The sequence below is a fragment of the Triticum aestivum genome, chromosome 1D (genome assembly GCF_018294505.1).
Source record: "Triticum aestivum cultivar Chinese Spring chromosome 1D, IWGSC CS RefSeq v2.1, whole genome shotgun sequence".
Classification (NCBI taxonomy): domain Eukaryota; kingdom Viridiplantae; phylum Streptophyta; class Magnoliopsida; order Poales; family Poaceae; genus Triticum; species Triticum aestivum.
The window spans coordinates 403,856,628-403,873,833 of record NC_057796.1 but is presented as its reverse complement, the minus strand read 5'-3'; positions in this window follow the sequence as shown (position 1 = coordinate 403,873,833).

Below are 17,206 nucleotides of genomic sequence, written 5' to 3'. Positions count from 1 at the left end.
TAAGTCTCGGTCTAGATACATATTGAAAGTGGGAGCAATTAGCTAGAGTAGCTCCGTGCAGAGCATTGTAGACATAGAAATTTGCAAAATACTTACGGATCTGAATGTGACAGACCCGTTGACTAAAATTATCTCACAAGCAAAACATGATCACACCTTAGTACTCTTTGGGTGTTAATCACATAGCGATGTGAACTAGATTACTGACTCTAGTAACCCTTTGGGTGTTGGTCACATGACGATGTGAACTATGGGTGTTAATCACATGGTGATGTGAACTATTGATGTTAAATCACATGGCGATGTGAACTAGATTATTGACTCTAGTGCAAGTGGGAGACTGAAGGAATTATGCTCTAGAGGCAATAATAAAGTTATTATTTATTTCCTTATATCATGATAAATGTTTATTATTCATGCTAGAATTATATTAACCAGAAACTTGATACATGTGTGAATACATAGACAAACAGAGTGTAACTAGTATGCCTCTACTTGACTAGCTCGTTGATCAAAGATGGTTATGTTTCCTAGCCATAGACATGAGAGTTGTCATTTGATTAACGGGATCACATCATTAGGAGAATGATGTGATTGACTTGACCCATTCCGTTAGCTTAGCACTCGATCGTTTAGTATGTTGCTATTGCTTTCTTCATGACTTATACATGTTCCTATGACTATGAGATTATGCAACTCTCGTTTACCGGAGGAACACTTTGTGTGCTACCAAACGTCACAACGTAACTGGGTGATTATAAAGGTGCTCTACACGTGTCTCCGAGGGTACTTGTTGGGTTGGCGTATTTCGAGATTAGGATTTGTCACTCCGATTGTCGGAGAGGTATCTCTGGGCCCTCTCAGTAATGCACATCACTTAAGCCTTGCAAGCATTGCAACTAATGAGTTTGTTGCGAGATGATGTATTACGGAACGAGTAAAGAGACTTGCCGGTAACGAGATTGAACTAGGTATTAACATACCGACGATCGAATCTCGGGCAAGTAACATACCGATGACAAAGGGAACAACGTATGTTGTTATGCGGTTTGACCGATAAAGATCTTCGTAGAATATGTGGGAGCCAATATGAGCATCCAGGTTCCGCTATTGGTTATTGACCGGAGACGTGTCTCGGTCATGTCTACATAGTTCTCGAACCCGTAGGGTCCGCACGCTTAACGTTACGATGATGACAGTTTTATTATGAGTTTATGAGTTTTGATGTACCGAAGGAGTTCGGAGTCCCGGATGAGATCGGGGACATGACGAGGAGTCTCGAAATGGTCGAGACGTAAAGATCGATATATTGGACGACTATATTCGGACATCGGAAAGGTTCCGAGTGATTCGGGTACTTTTCGGAGTACCGGAGAGTTACGGGAATTCGTATTGGGCCTTAATGGGCCATACGGGAAAGGAGAGAAAGGCCTCAAAAGGTGGCCGCGCCCCTCCCCATGGTCTGGTCCGAATTGGACTAGGGAAGGGGGGCGCCCCCTTCCTTTCTTCTCCTTTTCCCTTCCCTTTTTCCTATTCCATGTGGGAGGAGGAATCCTACTAGGACTAGGGAGTCCTAGTAGGACTCCACCCTTCTGGCGCGCCCCAGGGGCTAGTTGGCCTCCCCTCCTCCATCCTTTATATACGGGGGCAGGGGGGCACCCCATAGACACAACAATTGATCTATTGATCTCTTAGCCGTGTGCGGTGCCCCTCTCCATCATATGACACCTCAATAATATCGTAGCGGTGCTTAGGCGAAGCCCTGCGTCGGTAGAACATCATCATCGTCACCACGCCGTCGTGCTGACGAAACTCTCCCTCAACACTCGGCTGGATCGGAGTTCTAGGGACGTCATCGAGCTAAACGTGTGCTGAACTCGGAGGTGCCGTACGTTCGGTACTTGATCGGTCGGATCATGAAGACGTTCGACTACATCAACCACGTTGTGTTAACGCTTCCGCTTTCGGTCTACGAGGGTACGTGGACAACACTCTCCCCTCTCGTTGCTATGCATCACCATGATCTTGCGTGTGCGTAGGAAATTTTTGAAATTACTACGTTCCCCAACACTTCGCAATGCTAAAGGCCGCGGAGGTAGAAATCAAAAAGACCACTAGTTTCAAGAAAAGGGCAAAGGGAAGAAGAAGGGGAACTTCAAGAAGAACAGCAAGCAAGTTGCTGTTCAGGAGAAGAAACCCAAGTCTGGACCTAAGCCTAAGACTGAGTGCTTCTACTGCAAGCAGACTGGTCACTGGAAGTGGAACTGCCCCAAATATTTGGCGGATAAGAAGGATGGCAAGGTGAACAAAGGTATATGTGATATACATGTTATTGATGTGTACCTTACTAATGCTCGCAGTAGCACCTGGGTATTTGATACTGGTTCTGTTGCTAATATTTGCAACTCGAAACAGGGGCTACGGATTAAGCGAAGATTGGTTAAGGACGAGGTGACGATGCGCGTGGGAAATGGTTCCAAAGTTGATGTGATCGCCGTCGGCACGCTACCTCTACATCTACCTTCGGGATTAGTATTAGACCTAAATAATTTTTATTTGGTGCCAGCGTTGAGCATGAACATTATATCTGGATCTTGTTTGATGCGAGACGGTTATTCATTTAAATCAGAGAATAATGGTTGTTATATTTATATGAGTAATATCTTTTATGGTCATGCACTCTTGAAGAGTGGTCTATTTTTAATGAATCTCGGTAGTAGTGGCACACATATTCATAATGTAGAAGCCAAAAGATGCAGAGTTGATAATGATAGTGCAACTTATTTGTGGCACTGCCGTTTAGGTCATATCAGTGTAAAGCGCATGAAGAAACTCCATAATGATGGACTTTTGGAATCACTTGATTATGAATCACTTGGTACTTGCGAACCGTGTCTCATGGGTAAGATGACTAAAACACCGTTCTCCGGTACTATGGAGAGAGCAACTAATTTGTTGGAAATCATACATACAGATGTATGTGGTCCGATGAATATTGAGGCTCGTGGCGGATATCGTTATTTTCTCACCTTCATAGATGATTTGAGCAGATATGGGTATATCTACTTAATGAAACATAAGTCTGAAACATTTGAAAAGTTCAAAGAATTTCAGAGCGAAGTTGAAAATCATCGTAACAAGAAAATAAAGTTTCTACGATCAGATCGTGGAGGAGAATATTTGAGTTATGAGTTTGGCCTACATTTGAAACAATGTGGAATAGTTTCGCAACTCACACCACCCGGAACACCACAACGTAATGGTGTGTCCGAACGTCGTAATCGTACTCTACTAGATATGGTGCGATCTATGATGTCTCTTACTGATTTACCGCTATCGTTTTGGGGTTATGCTTTAGAGACGGCTGCATTCACTCTAAATAGGGCACCATCAAAATCCGTTGAAACGACACCTTATGAACTATGGTTTGGCAAGAAACCAAAGTTGTCGTATCTTAAAGTTTGGGGTTGCGATGCTTATGTGAAGAAACTTCAACCTGATAAGCTCGAACCTAAATCGGAGAAATGTGTCTTCATAGGATACCCAAAGGAGACTGTTGGGTACACCTTCTATCACAGATCCGAAGGCAAGACATTCGTTGCTAAGAATGGATCCTTTCTAGAGAAGGAGTTTCTCTCGAAATAAGTGAGTGGGAGGAAAGTAGAACTTGATGAGGTAACTGTACCTGCTCCCTTATTGGAAAGTAGATCATCACAGAAATCAGTTTCTGCGACACCTACACCAATTAGTGAGGAAGTTAATGATAATGATCATGAAACTTCAGATCTATTACTGAACCTCGTAGGTCAACCAGATTAAGATCCACAACAGAGTGGTACGGTAATCCTGTTCTGGAGGTTATGTTACTAGACCATGACGAACCTACGAACTACGAAGAAGCGATGGTGAGCCCAGATTCCGCAAAATGGCTTGAGGCCATGAAATCCGAGATGGGATCCATGTATGAGAACAAAGTATGGACTTTGGTTGACTTGCCCGATGATCGGCAAGCCATTGAAAACAAATGGATCTTCAAGAAGACTGACGCTGACGGTAATGTTACTGTCTATAAAGCTCGACTTGTTGCGAAAGGTTTTCGACAAGTTCAAGGGATTGACTACGATGAGACCTTCTCACCCGTAGCGATGCTTAAGTCTGTCCGAATCATGTTAGCGATTGCCGCATTTTATGATTATGAAATTTGGCAAATGGATGTCAAAACTGCATTCCTGAATGGATTTCTGGAAGAAGAGTTGTATATGATGCAACCGGAAGGTTTTGTCGATCCAAAGGGAGCTAACAAAGTGTGCAAGCTCCAGCGATCCATTTATGGACTGGTGCAAGCCTCTCGGAGTTGGAATAAACGCTTTGATAGTGTGATCAAAGCATTTGGTTTTATACAAACTTTTGGAGAAGCCTGTATTTACAAGAAAGTGAGTGGGAGCTCAGTAGCATTTCTGATATTATATGTGGATGACATATTGCTAATTGGAAATGATATAGAATTTCTGGATAGCATAAAGGGATACTTGAATAAGAGTTTTCAATGAAAGACCTCGGTGAAGCTGCATATATATTAGGCATCAAGATCTATAGAGATAGATCAAGACGCTTAATTGGACTTTCACAAAGCACATACCTTGACAAAGTTTTGAAGAAGTTCAAAATGGATCAAGCAAAGAAAGGGTTCTTGCCTGTACTACAAGGTGTGAGATTGAGTAAGACTCAATGCCCGACCACTGCAGAAGATAGAGAGAAGATGAAAGATGTTCCCTATGCTTCAGCCATAGGCTCTATCATGTATGCAATGTTGTGTACCAGACCTGATGTGTGCCTTGCTATAAGTTTAGCAGGGAGGTACCAAAGTAATCCAGGAGTGGATCACTGGACAGCGGTCAAGAACATCCTGAAATACCTGAAAAGGACTAAGGATATGTTTCTCGTTTATGGAGGTGACAAAGAGCTCATCGTAAATGGTTACGTTGATGCAAGCTTTGACACTGATCCGGACGATTCTAAATCGCAAACCGGATACGTGTTCACATTGAACGGTGGAGCTGTCAGTTGGTGCAGTTCTAAGCAAAGTGTCGTGGCGGGATCTACGTGTGAAGCAGAGTACATAGCTGCTTCGGAAGCAGCAAATGAAGGAGTCTAGATGAAGGAGTTCATATCCGATCTAGGTGTCATACCTAGTGCATCGGGACCAATGAAAATCTTTTGTGACAATACTGGTGCAATTGCCTTAGCAAAGGAATCCAGATTTCAGAAGAGAACCAAGCACATCAAAAGACGCTTCAATTCCATCCGGGATTTAGTCCAGGTGGGAGACATAGAAATTTGCAAAATACATACGGATCTGAATGTTGCAGACCCGTTGACTAAGCCTCTTCCACGAGCAAAACATGATCAGCACCAAGACTCCATGGGTGTAAGAATCATTACTGTGTAATCTAGATTATTGACTCTAGTGCAAGTGGGAGACTGAAGGAAATATGCCCTAGAGGCAATAATAAAGTTATTATTTATTTCCTTATATCATGATAAATGTTTATTATTCATGCTAGAATTGTATTAACCGGAAACATAATACATGTGTGAATACATAGACAAACAGAGTGTCACTAGTATGCCTCTACTTGACTAGCTCGTTGATCAAAGATGGTTATGTTTCCTAGCCATAGACATGAGTTGTTATTTGATTAATGGGATCACATCATTAGGAGAATGATGTGATTGACTTGACCCATTCCGTTAGCTTAGCACTCGATCGTTTAGTATGTTGCTATTGCTTTCTTCATGACTTATACATATTCCTATGACTATGAGATTATGCAACTCCCGTTTACCGGAGGAACACTTTGTGTGCTACCAAACGTCACAACGTAACTGGGTGATTATAAAGGTGCTCTATAGGTGTCTCCAAAGGTACTTGTTGGGTTGGCGTATTTCGAGATTAGGATTTGTCCCTCCGATTGTCAGAGAGGTATCTCTGCGCCCACTCAGTAATACACATCACTATAAGCCTTGCAAGCATTGTGACTAATGAGTTAGTTGCAGGATGATGTATTACGAAACGAGTAAAGAGACTTGCCAGTAACGAGATTGAACTAGGTATCGAGATACCGACGATCGAATCTCGGGCAAGTAACATACCGATGACAAAGGGAACAACGTATGTTGTTATGCGGTCTGACCGATAAAGATCTTCGTAGAATATGTGGGAACCAATATGAGCATCCAGGTTCCGCTATTGGTTATTGACTGGAGAGGTGTCTCGGTCATGTCTACATAGTTCTCGAACCCGTAGGGTCCGCACGCTTAACGTTACGATGACAGTTATATTATGAGTTTATATGTTTTGATGTACCGAAGGTTGTTCGGAGTCCCGGATGTGATCACGGACATGACGAGGAGTCTCGAAATGGTCGAGACATAAAGATTGATATATTGGAAGCCTATGTTTGGACATCGGAAGTGTTCCGGGTGAAATCGGGATTTTTCCGGAGTACCGGGAGGTTACCGGAACCCCCCGGTAACTTAATGGGCCTTAGTGGGCCTAGGTGGAAGAGAGGAGAGGAGGCCAGGGCAGGGCCGCGCGCCCCTCCCCCCCCCCAGTCCGAATAGGACAAGGAGAGGGGGGCAGCGCCCCCCTTCCTTTCTCCCCTCCACCTCTTCCCCCTTTCTCTCCTAGTCCAACATGGAAAAGGGGGGGAGTCCTACTCCCGGTAGGAGTAGGACTCCTCCTGGAGCGCCTCTCCTCTAGGCCGGCCGAACCCCCCCCCCCCTTGCTCCTTTATATAACGGGGCAGGGGCACCTCTAAACACACAATTGATCAACGATCTTTTAGCCGTGTGCGGTGCCCCCCTCCACCATATTACACCTCGATAATATCGTAGCGGTGCTTAGGCGAAGCCCTGCGTCGGTAGAACATCATCATCGTCACCACGCCGTCGTGCTGACAAAACTCTCCCTCAACACTCGGCTGGATCGGAGTTCGAGGGACGTCATCGAGCTGAACGTGTGCTGAACTCGGAGGTGTCGTGCGTTCGGTACTTGATCGGTCGGATCGTGAAGACGTATGACTACATCAACCGCGTTGTGTTAACGCTTCCGCTTTCGGTCTACGAGGGTATGTGGACAACACTCTCCCCTCTCGTTGCTATGCATCACCATGATCTTGCGTGTGCGTAGGAATTTTTTTGAAATTACTACGTTCCCCAACAAGAAGGAGGAGACGTCGCTGCTCCGTACGTGTGTTGAACGCGGAGGTGCCGTCCGTTCGGCGCTCGGTCATCGGTGATTTGGATCACGACGAGTACGACTCCATCAACCACGTTCACTTGAACGCTTCCGCTCGCGATCTACAAGGGTATGTAGATGCACTCCTCTCTCTCGTTGCTAGATCGATGACTCCATAGATTGATCTTGGTGATGCGTAGAAAAATTTTAATTTCTGCTACGATCCCCAACAGATTTTTGTACGGATCTTGCACCATCCTGTCCTGGGTCTGAGGCAGAGGAGGATGTCGTTGATGAGATAGTAGTAACGTCCACGGAGCCTCGTTGTGAGGACTGGGTGGAGGATCAAACTAAACCTAGACGCAAGTGGAAGCGGAAGGTCTATCCTTTGTCGGCGGTGCGTAGGAGTGCTAGGATCCAAACTAAAAAATTTCATGATGAAATATGAAAGGAATCTTTTGGAATAGCAGAGGTCTTACGGACTTGGCTAAGAGAAGGTTCCTGGCGGATGCATCTATCGAACATAGGTTGGGTTTTATTGCGCTTTCGGAAACTGGTAGAGAAAAAATTTCTCCGCGGTTTCTTAGTACCCTATCGGGTGGTGTAGATTTTGATTGGCATTGCTTGCCTCCGAGAGGAAGGTCGGGTGGGATCTTACTTGGAGTCAAATGCGATTCTATGGAAGTACGGAGCGTAGTAATGGGTGACTTTCCAGTTAAGTTCCGGGATAAGTCCAAGGTTGATGGGTTCAATTGGGCTCTGGTGGCGGTTTATGGTGCCGCACAGCCCGAACACAAACCAGACTTTTTGGCAGACCTTGTTCGAATTTGTGGTTCTGACCAACTCCCAGTTCTGGTTGGGGGTGATTTCAATATTATTAGAAGAAGAGATGAAAAGAACAATGACAATTTCGACGGTAGGTGGTCGTTCATGTTTAATACCATTATCGAAAGTTTGGATCTGCGAGAGATAGAGCTTTCAGGTAGAAAGTTTACCTGGGCTAATACTTTGCCCGTTCCGACGTTTGAGAAGTTGGATCGAGTCCTTGCGAGCGTTGACTGGGAACAGAAATTTCCCTTGGTTACAGTCCAGGCGCTTTCGCGCGGTATTTCTGACCACACGCCTCTGCTCGTGGATTCTGGGGAGGCCACTCGCTTGGGGAACAAAAATACTTTCTCGTTCGAAATGGCTTGGTTTGAACGAGAAGGCTTCTTGGATCTGGTAGCCAGGGAATGGGCTAAGGATGCAGGAGGTAGGACTGCGGTCGAGCGTTCGCAGAATAAGTTGCGACACTTGCGAAGTTTCTTGCGTGGGTGGGCTAAGAATCTTAGTTGGATGTATAAGGTTGAAAAGGAGAGGCTCCTTACTCTTATTCAGTCCCTGGACCTCAAAGCTGAGTCCACAATTCTTCCTGCCTTGGAGCTTCATGCAAAGCTTGAGGCGGAGATGAGATTGAAGGAGCTTCTCCGTGAGGAGGAATTGAAGTGGGCTTTGCGGGCTAAGGTTCGCAAAGTCGTCCAGGGGGACGCAAATACTCAATTCTTTCACATGATCACTAATGGTAAGCATAGAAAGAAGAGAATCTTTCAGCTTGAACAAGACGAAGGGACGATTCTAGGACAAGAAAACCTAAACTTTATATTACCGAATACTATAAGCAGTTGTTCGGGCCTCCGAAGGATAGTTGTGTATCCCTGGATGAGTCTAGGATTGAGGATGTGCCTCAACTTGCTGCTGATGAGAATGGTATTTTGACCGCCCCATTTATGGAGAAGGAGGTGTTTGATGCTATTTCCCAGATGAAGAATAATAAAGCTCCTGGGCCGGATGGTTTTCCGGCAGAGTTTTAGAAAAAATGCTGGCACATTATTAAGGGGATTTGTTACCGATGTTCCATGATTTATTCTCTGGACAGCTTCAGCTATTTCACCTGAATTTTGGAACAATAACTCTGCTTCCTAAGAAAACGGAGGCCGTGAGGATTGAGCAGTTCAGGTCGATCTACCTCCTCAATGTTAGTTTCAAAATTTTCACCAAGGTTGGGACTAATAGGCTCACGCAGATTGCACATTCTGTGGTGCAACATTCCCAAACTGCTTTCATGCCGGACAGGAACATCCTAGAAGGGGTTGTGGTCCTTCATGAAACGCTCCATGAAATTCACTCGAAAAAACTAGATGGACTCGTTTTTAAGGTGGATTTCGAGAAAGCGTATGATAAAGTCAAATGGCCTTTCCTTCAACAGGCCTTGCGTATGAAAGGTTTTGATGAAGCCTGGCGACGTCAGGTCGAGTCATTTACGCAAAAAGGGAGTGTTGGAATTAAAGTGAATGACAACATAGGTCATTATTTCCAGACACATAAGGGCCTGAGACAAGGAGATCTGATGTCCCCTATTTTGTTCAACATTGTAGTTGATATGTTGGCAATTTTGATAGGAAGGGCTAAGGACGCTGGTCAGGTGGGTGGCTTGGTACCTCATCTAGTTGATGGAGGTGTCTCCATCCTTCAGTACGCCGATGATACGATCATCTTTATGGAGCATGACTTGGCCAAAGCAAGAAATATGAAGCTGGTGTTATGCTTATTTAAACAATTGACCGGGTTAAAGATTAACTTTCACAAAAGCGAATTGTTCTGCTTTGGTAGAGCCAATGACGAACAAGAGGCATATAGGCAATTGTTTGGGTGCAAATTGGGGACTTTACCTTTTACGTACTTAGGTATACCAATCCACCATCGTAAGCTGACAAACAGAGAATGGAAATGCATCGAGGACCGATTTGAAAGGAAACTGAGTTGCTGGAAGGGCAAGCTCATGTCATACGGAGGCCGATTAATTTTGATTAACTCGGTTCTCACGAGTATGCCTATGTTTCTTTTGTCGTTTTTCGAAGTCCTAGTTGGAGTTAGGAAAAGACTGGACTTTTATCGATCCCGATTTTTCTGGTAGAGCGATGAATTAAAAAGAAAATACCGCCTCGCCAAATGGGATATCATATGTCGACCAAAGGACCAAGGGGGTCTTGGTATTGAGAATCTTGAGGTCAAGAACAGATGTCTTCTTAGCAAGTGCCTGTGGAAGCTATCGATTGAGACGGATGCCACTTGGGCGCAGATCCTCCGTAGCAAGTATCCCCACTCCAAAACTTTGTCACAGGTGACAGCAAGGCCAACTGATTCACCTTTTTGGAAAGGGCTTATGAAAGTCAAATTAACCTTGTTTAATAGGACAAATTTTATTATTGGCAAGGGTGCTAGTACATGATTTTGGGAGGATACTTGGCTCGGAGAGACCCCCCCCCCCCTTGCCATTCAATACCTGTCTCTGTATCGTGTTGTTCAACGACGTGAGGCGTTCGTTGCAACAGTACTTCAATCCAACCCCCTTAATATTCGGGAAGAATGGCTCCATCTAGTAAGTAGACTGATGGAGGTTCAGCTAACTCAACAACCGGATAAATTGCGTTGGAAGCTTACTAGGTCTGGAAAGTTTACTGTCAAATCAATGTATGTTGATGTTATCAATTCAAGCTCGATTCCTAGTTCCAAACATGTTTGGGCTGTTAAAGTCCCTTTGAAAATCAAAGTGTTTATGTGGTTTGTCCATAAACAAGTAATATTAACCAAGGACAATTTGGCAAAACGTAATTGGCCGGGATCTACTAGGTGTAGTTTCTGTGATCGGGATGAAACCATCAAACACCTCTTTCTTGATTGCCCGTTAGCAAAAGTCTTATGGCGGACAGTCCATATTGCATTTAACATTACTCCACCGAGTTCTGTCAACATGTTATTTGGAACGTGGCTTAACGGGATTGAGTCCCAAACAGCGAGACATATTCGAGTAGGAGTTTGTGCTTTATTGTGGGCAGTCTGAAACTGCAGAAATGATTTGGTCTTTAACAGAACAACAAATATTCATTTTTTGCAGGTTATCTTCTGAGCCACTGCCTTGATCGGTATGTGGTCGCTACTCACTCTGACGGAGGCCAGGGAGCGTTTGGTTACTGGGTCTACCCGCTGGGAGATGGTAGCACGGGATATCTTCAACCGGTTTGGATGGCGGTCATGTAGGATAGGCAATTAGTTTACCTATCTCTCTTATGCCAGCCGGTTGTGGCTTTTCATGGCCAGTTTGTTTTTGGTCTTTTTGGCTCTTTGTGAGCTCTCTTTTGTTTTCGTTTTGAGACTATAAGACCTTGTTGAACCTATCTATCTTTTTAATAAGTTGGCCGTATGCATCGTTCTGATGCAGAGGCCGGGGAGTCCCCTTTTTTAAAAAAAAAACCGACAAAAGTAAATACCGTCTGTTTTTTTTTTTTGGAATTTAATAGTTTAGCTCATATCAAATAGCGCTCGTATGGCTTGGGAGACACAAGTCATCCCTCACCTTGGTGGTAAGGTGCTTGTTGTTAGTTCAGGGGATCGCAGTATCAAATCTCTATATTTCCCAAAAAAATAGCAGAAAGCCGGAGGGGTGGTTCGAAACCGTGAGCTTGTGAAGGAAAGAAGGACAAGCTAACCACTCGAACAGATACATGGTTGTCTAAAAAGGCTTAAAAAATATTTTATTTTGAAGAGAAAAAAATCTAATTCAAAATTCATTTGAAAAATTCAGGCAAAACAAATCCGAAAATTCCGATATTTTTCGAAAACCCTTCTTTCCTGTTCCTACCGAGAAAAAATGAAATCAAGAAAAAAAAACCTTTGGTCAGGAGTGAGACCACCCACCTTCCCACCCGGTCCCCCCTTGTTCATTAATTACTACGAACGCTCGCCACGCCCCCTGACTTGCCGTCCAAATCCCGCGTCTGCTCCTCAAATCCTCGTCCCGCTCCTCCCGCCCACGCTCCAGGGCCGCCATTCACCACACTGCTTCGCCGTCGCCGCCTCGCACGAGATCGTCGTCGAAGGAGCCGCCGGGCCTGACGATTGCGATGGGGAGCGGGAGCGCGAGCGCGAGGGGAGATGTGGAGTTGAGGGAGATAGCACCGCCATCGGGATGCGCCGCCGCCGTGGCCGGCGGGCGGCCGTCATCGATTCACCGCGCAGGTTCGCGTCCCCCTTCCCTTTATTGCTCCCGGCAGACAATCGATCCTATTGCTCCCGTCGCATGGCCATGACGCCCGAATCGAGGACTCGCAACCCCTCCAGCGCGACCATACCGCCCTCGCTCGCAGCCGGGCTTGCCCAGAAGCGGTGGGTAGGTGGGGAAAAAATTCCGTAGATCCGGTATGCAGAGCCGCGCCTGTGCATGCCGGCGCCCCATGCGCAACACGTGATGGCTGATGCAATCTTACGGGCTAAGGCAATCGCCCGCCGCTCCTCGTGATGCCTCATCTCGGCTGGGACCTCGGCTCCAACGCGCACGCGATCCCATCGGCCCTCCCAGGCGAGAGTCCGGCTCCGCAGTCAGCCGCTCGCGACCGCGATCCCATCTATTGCAGTTCGCGAGCGAGCATGATCGCCATGGGCCCATGGCCAGCGACGCGCAGTCTCCTTCTGCCGCGCCTCCTCGTGCCCGCAAGTCGTCACGCCGCAGCGGACGGTCCGTCCGGCTGCTTGGCCAGGTGATGGACCTCATGTTCGCCGGCGCGGATATGTTCTCGTGAGCAGATGATAGTCATGCTAGTCGACAAATCGTGACACCTTTTCTTTGCTCAGCATTCGACTGGTAGTGCTGGCTTTCAATTCTATTTTTGTTCTTCTCTACCACTTTCCCCCTGGCTATTTCCTTAGCTATCGTACAGTATTTCTTCTTCCCCAACTATAATGAAAACTGCAGCGTTGCAGCGGGAATTAGTAGCACAAAATTTATTGATAATACGGTTAAGAACATATGAAATTGATATGCAAAATTATCATCGTTATGAATAACAATGACTCCTGACGATAATATTTTATCAGGTTTTTTGAGAATATAGCACATCTATAATATTTTGTAGAACAAAACTTGTACACCATTATTTTCCAAAAGAATCATCATCAAGCAAAAAAAGTATATTAGGCAGATAATCAAAGCTACTGATTCCCTTTCAGTCACCTTCATTAGATCTCAATGTTTTAATAGACTATATCACTTTACTGTTTCACACTTCTCTCCCCTACTTATCTGCAAATGAGAAACAACCACTATGATTAGAGAGGAATGATAATCTTCAGCAATATATGCTATATATTAGTTATTCTTGGAAAAAGAAGCTAGCCTGCCATTTCAGTAAATACTCAATAGTATACTGGTAAGTGCCAATGGAAAATATATTAAAATGTTGTTCGAATCATCACACTACAAAGTTCCATATATCAAATCATCAAAAGACCTTGAGAAAGGCTCTTTGTTCTATACTTAAACTGGTGTGAGATGAAGCAGTGCAATATGAGGCAAGAAAATTGGTAGTTTTTTTCCTAGTTGAACGGCGATTTCTTCGATTATGCAATACCCAAATTACAACCTACAAAAAAACGACAGACTCGAGAATATGTATAGCTCCCAAGCAGCAACAATCGACGGCAGCCCTGAGGGGACGACATGATGTACTCCCGAGCGCGTCAATGGGACCGCGCGGCAGTGGTAGCGCCTTCCATCGGTGTGGCGGCTTGAGTTCGGGAGGGAGCAAGCAATGTGCCATAGTCGATTTAGCCTACTTTTCCTCCCCCGGCGATCTCCCTGCACCACACACGTCCAGGACCTGCACGAAATCCTTGGCCAGACCACCGTGGCTAGCGGCCGTGAGGCCACCATCTTTGAGCTAGGCCGTGTTGCTACATATTGCAACATTCTCAAACTAACGCTTCTATATACAACTTATTGGTAAGACCTTTTTTTTACCGGAATCAAAGAGGACAAACCGTAGGTGCAAAGTTCAGCAAGAGACGTTGGGTGAAGGACCTCATCTCACCTAATTGATCTGCAAACAGCACAAATTTGTGGAATACTATCCCTCTTGAGTTTTGATTCCTTCACCTTCTCCATCCAGCCAACAACGGTGTTTCGGATATGCTTTGGTTTCACTTCGATATTGCAGCGCTACTACCTGTTCCATGCATCTTTATGCAAGTTGAACATTATAGAGGTGCTAGAGTTGAATGCCCATGGTATAGAGGGGGCTTCGGTAGGCTAGTAACTATGGCATACCCGGCCCGAGAATGGAGGAGGGGTGGGAAAAAAGCCAGTGTAGAGAATTTGGCCCGACCCTCGTCTTGGAATTAGGGAGTCACGATGGGATGTGGAATGCAGAAGACAACCTGTGCCAGGCAATAAAATGTTGTGCACATTAGTAATAGATGATCGGTTACAGAATTATGTCGGCTGGTCATCTTCCTTGCCGATCGATTCATTTGCACCCTATGGTGAGAGGAGATGTATGGTGCTGCACGTTCGAAAGAGCGAATCAAACTGATGGGAATTAACAATTGCAGTAACTGCAGACGAAGATCTCATTTATAATAAAAATATAACAAAAAGATATGTTGATGTGGCAATTGCATAGGTGAAAATTTGTGATGACATGGCAGCTTGCATGGACTGGATGGCATGTATAATGATGTGGCATAGTTGCATGTGGAGAGAATTAGAGTACTGGGGATTAAATTTTTAGGTACATAGGATGCAGAGCTCCTGCAGTTCCAGTCATAAAAAACTAACTAAAAGTACTTCAGTACAAACCCCTTAAAAATATTAGAAAATGGTATTTTTGTCCATCATCTTTTTTGATCATGTTGGAGTTTTTGGGCAGCTGTTGGAGACATTTTTTGCCCTCCAAAAGCCAAAAATGGCAGTACAGCCCTATAAAGGGCAGGTGTTGAAGATGCTCTAAAGAGATGAACATGGCGACACCGCTCAATAACGTCCATGAGGACGCCGAGGGTATGCATGATGCGACTGGAGCCACATGGTTTGAGGAAACAATGAAACTTAGACGGGCCTTTTGAGGAAGAAGCACTTCAAGATTTATCTCATTTTTCACCAATGCAGAAGGACTAAACTGTTCTTTTTAACGCTCTTTCTCTCGCTCTCCCTCTCCCTCCCCCCCCCCCCCCCCCCTCCGCTAAACCACTGATAGTTGCAAGTGCAAGATGGCTTGAGATTATGGACAATTGTGGGGTAGCATTAGATTGTGCGATGCACTCGAGGGCCGAGTTTTTATTACTAGTTAGGTCTAGCGAGTTGGCGCATGTAGCTCTGGCGGAGGCTGTTGCGGCCAAAGTTGCGTCGGTTGGCACAAAAGTTGTGGCTTCCAGGGTTAATGTCATGTTGCCCAAGGCGGAAGAGAATGTAGCAGGGGTTGCAGACCCTTCCTCTGCTCGCCGTGTTAGGATGGTGAGGCGTGTGATCAAGGTTGTGAGCTCAAAGGGAGTTCGCATCAAGAATTTGTATCTTATAATGCGCTACCTATTGTATAACATGCATGGTTTCGGCCACTGGTAGGAGGACACAATTGAAAGAATACATGAGTAGAGAGAATATCCACATGGTGGCGTTGCAAGAATGACCAAGTATGCGTTTAGTGCCTTATATTTGAAATCAATTGACCCACTGGAACGTTTTGACTGGCCCTTGGTAGCATCAATTGGGCATTCAGGATGATCAAGTCTCGAACCGCTCTCGATGGGATTCGAGGAGCTTAATCCATGGCAGTTCATTTGGATATATTGGTGACGGAGGTCCTTTGCACATCCTAGCCTTTGATTGCTTTTCGTCACAAACTTTCTCCTCTGAGATCGCAAGCTGGACTACTTTGTGCTCGAGGCTTCGTAGTGTTAGCCTTACCAATGAAACGGACATCGTGTCATGGCACCTCGTCAATTCTCGGCCAAATCCCAGTACGCCAAACTTCAGAAGGGCCCTTCACAGGACATGGCTATGGGGCTTTGGAAAGCCAGCTTGCCTCTTAAAGTTAAAATTTCTTGTGGCAAATGTTTAGGAATAGGCTTCCGACCTCCGATAACATGGACAAATGTAACAAGCCCTCTAACGGGAATTGTGCAATCTGCGCAATACAGGAGGATGCTAACCACATATTCTTGAGATGTCCCTTAGCACGCTCCACAAGGAGTGCAGTTAGGTAAGCTGCGGACATGAGCTGGAACCCTTTTTTGGGCACAGAGCTGCTTACGATCCTAACTGCTTTGTGTGGCTTTGCTAAATGCGTGATGTGGTGCCATGTCGGGGTTCTTCTATGGGCCATTGGCATATTCATAACAAAATTACTATCAAGGTCATTTTTTTCGGCTCAGGCTGCTGATCTTTTTAAATGCCTTTTGTTATTGCAGCAATGGGTGTCGTTGGGGAAGCGCCTGGACTCTGGGCACATGCAGCCGGCGACGAACAATCTCCGTCACATTCATAGCATTGCTAGATATCCTATCGTTGTTACTTAGAGCAGTTGTGACTTCTCGTGTATCCAAGCCTATGTGCTCTTGTAGGGTGTTCCGGCTCTGTAAATATCCTAGATGTTTTATGTTTGGTTGAACTCCCTTGGTTTCGTGCCTTTATGACGAACCTTCTGTACTCTGCCTGTTGTGGGCTTTCTCAATTTGGAACTGAATGTTGCATGTGTTTTTGTTTAGAAAAAAGAAGAACAAAGCCTTCTCGCCGTTTCCAATCGTGACCGGTGTGGCTGAGGCAAAGAGCACCCTTCCAGTCTGATTGCAAGGTGGTTCCATCCTGGTTCACACATTTAGAATGTTCTAGTAGGGCATGTGTATAATACTATATTAGCCCATGCCGCACTTTTTCACCATATCAGACACCCCGAATCTATCACAATTTTCAGAGGTTCACACTCTCTGCACCCTTCCTTTTCTTGCTTCTGGCTGGCAAAGGCAAACGACATCTCTATCGCTTTTGGACGACAAACAATGTACCCAGTGTGTTGTCAAGTTGTCTTCTCATACACTAGTTAAACGGGTTGTCTTCCTTTTCTCTTCTCCTGATTCCTCCAAACCATGGTCGCACGAGCC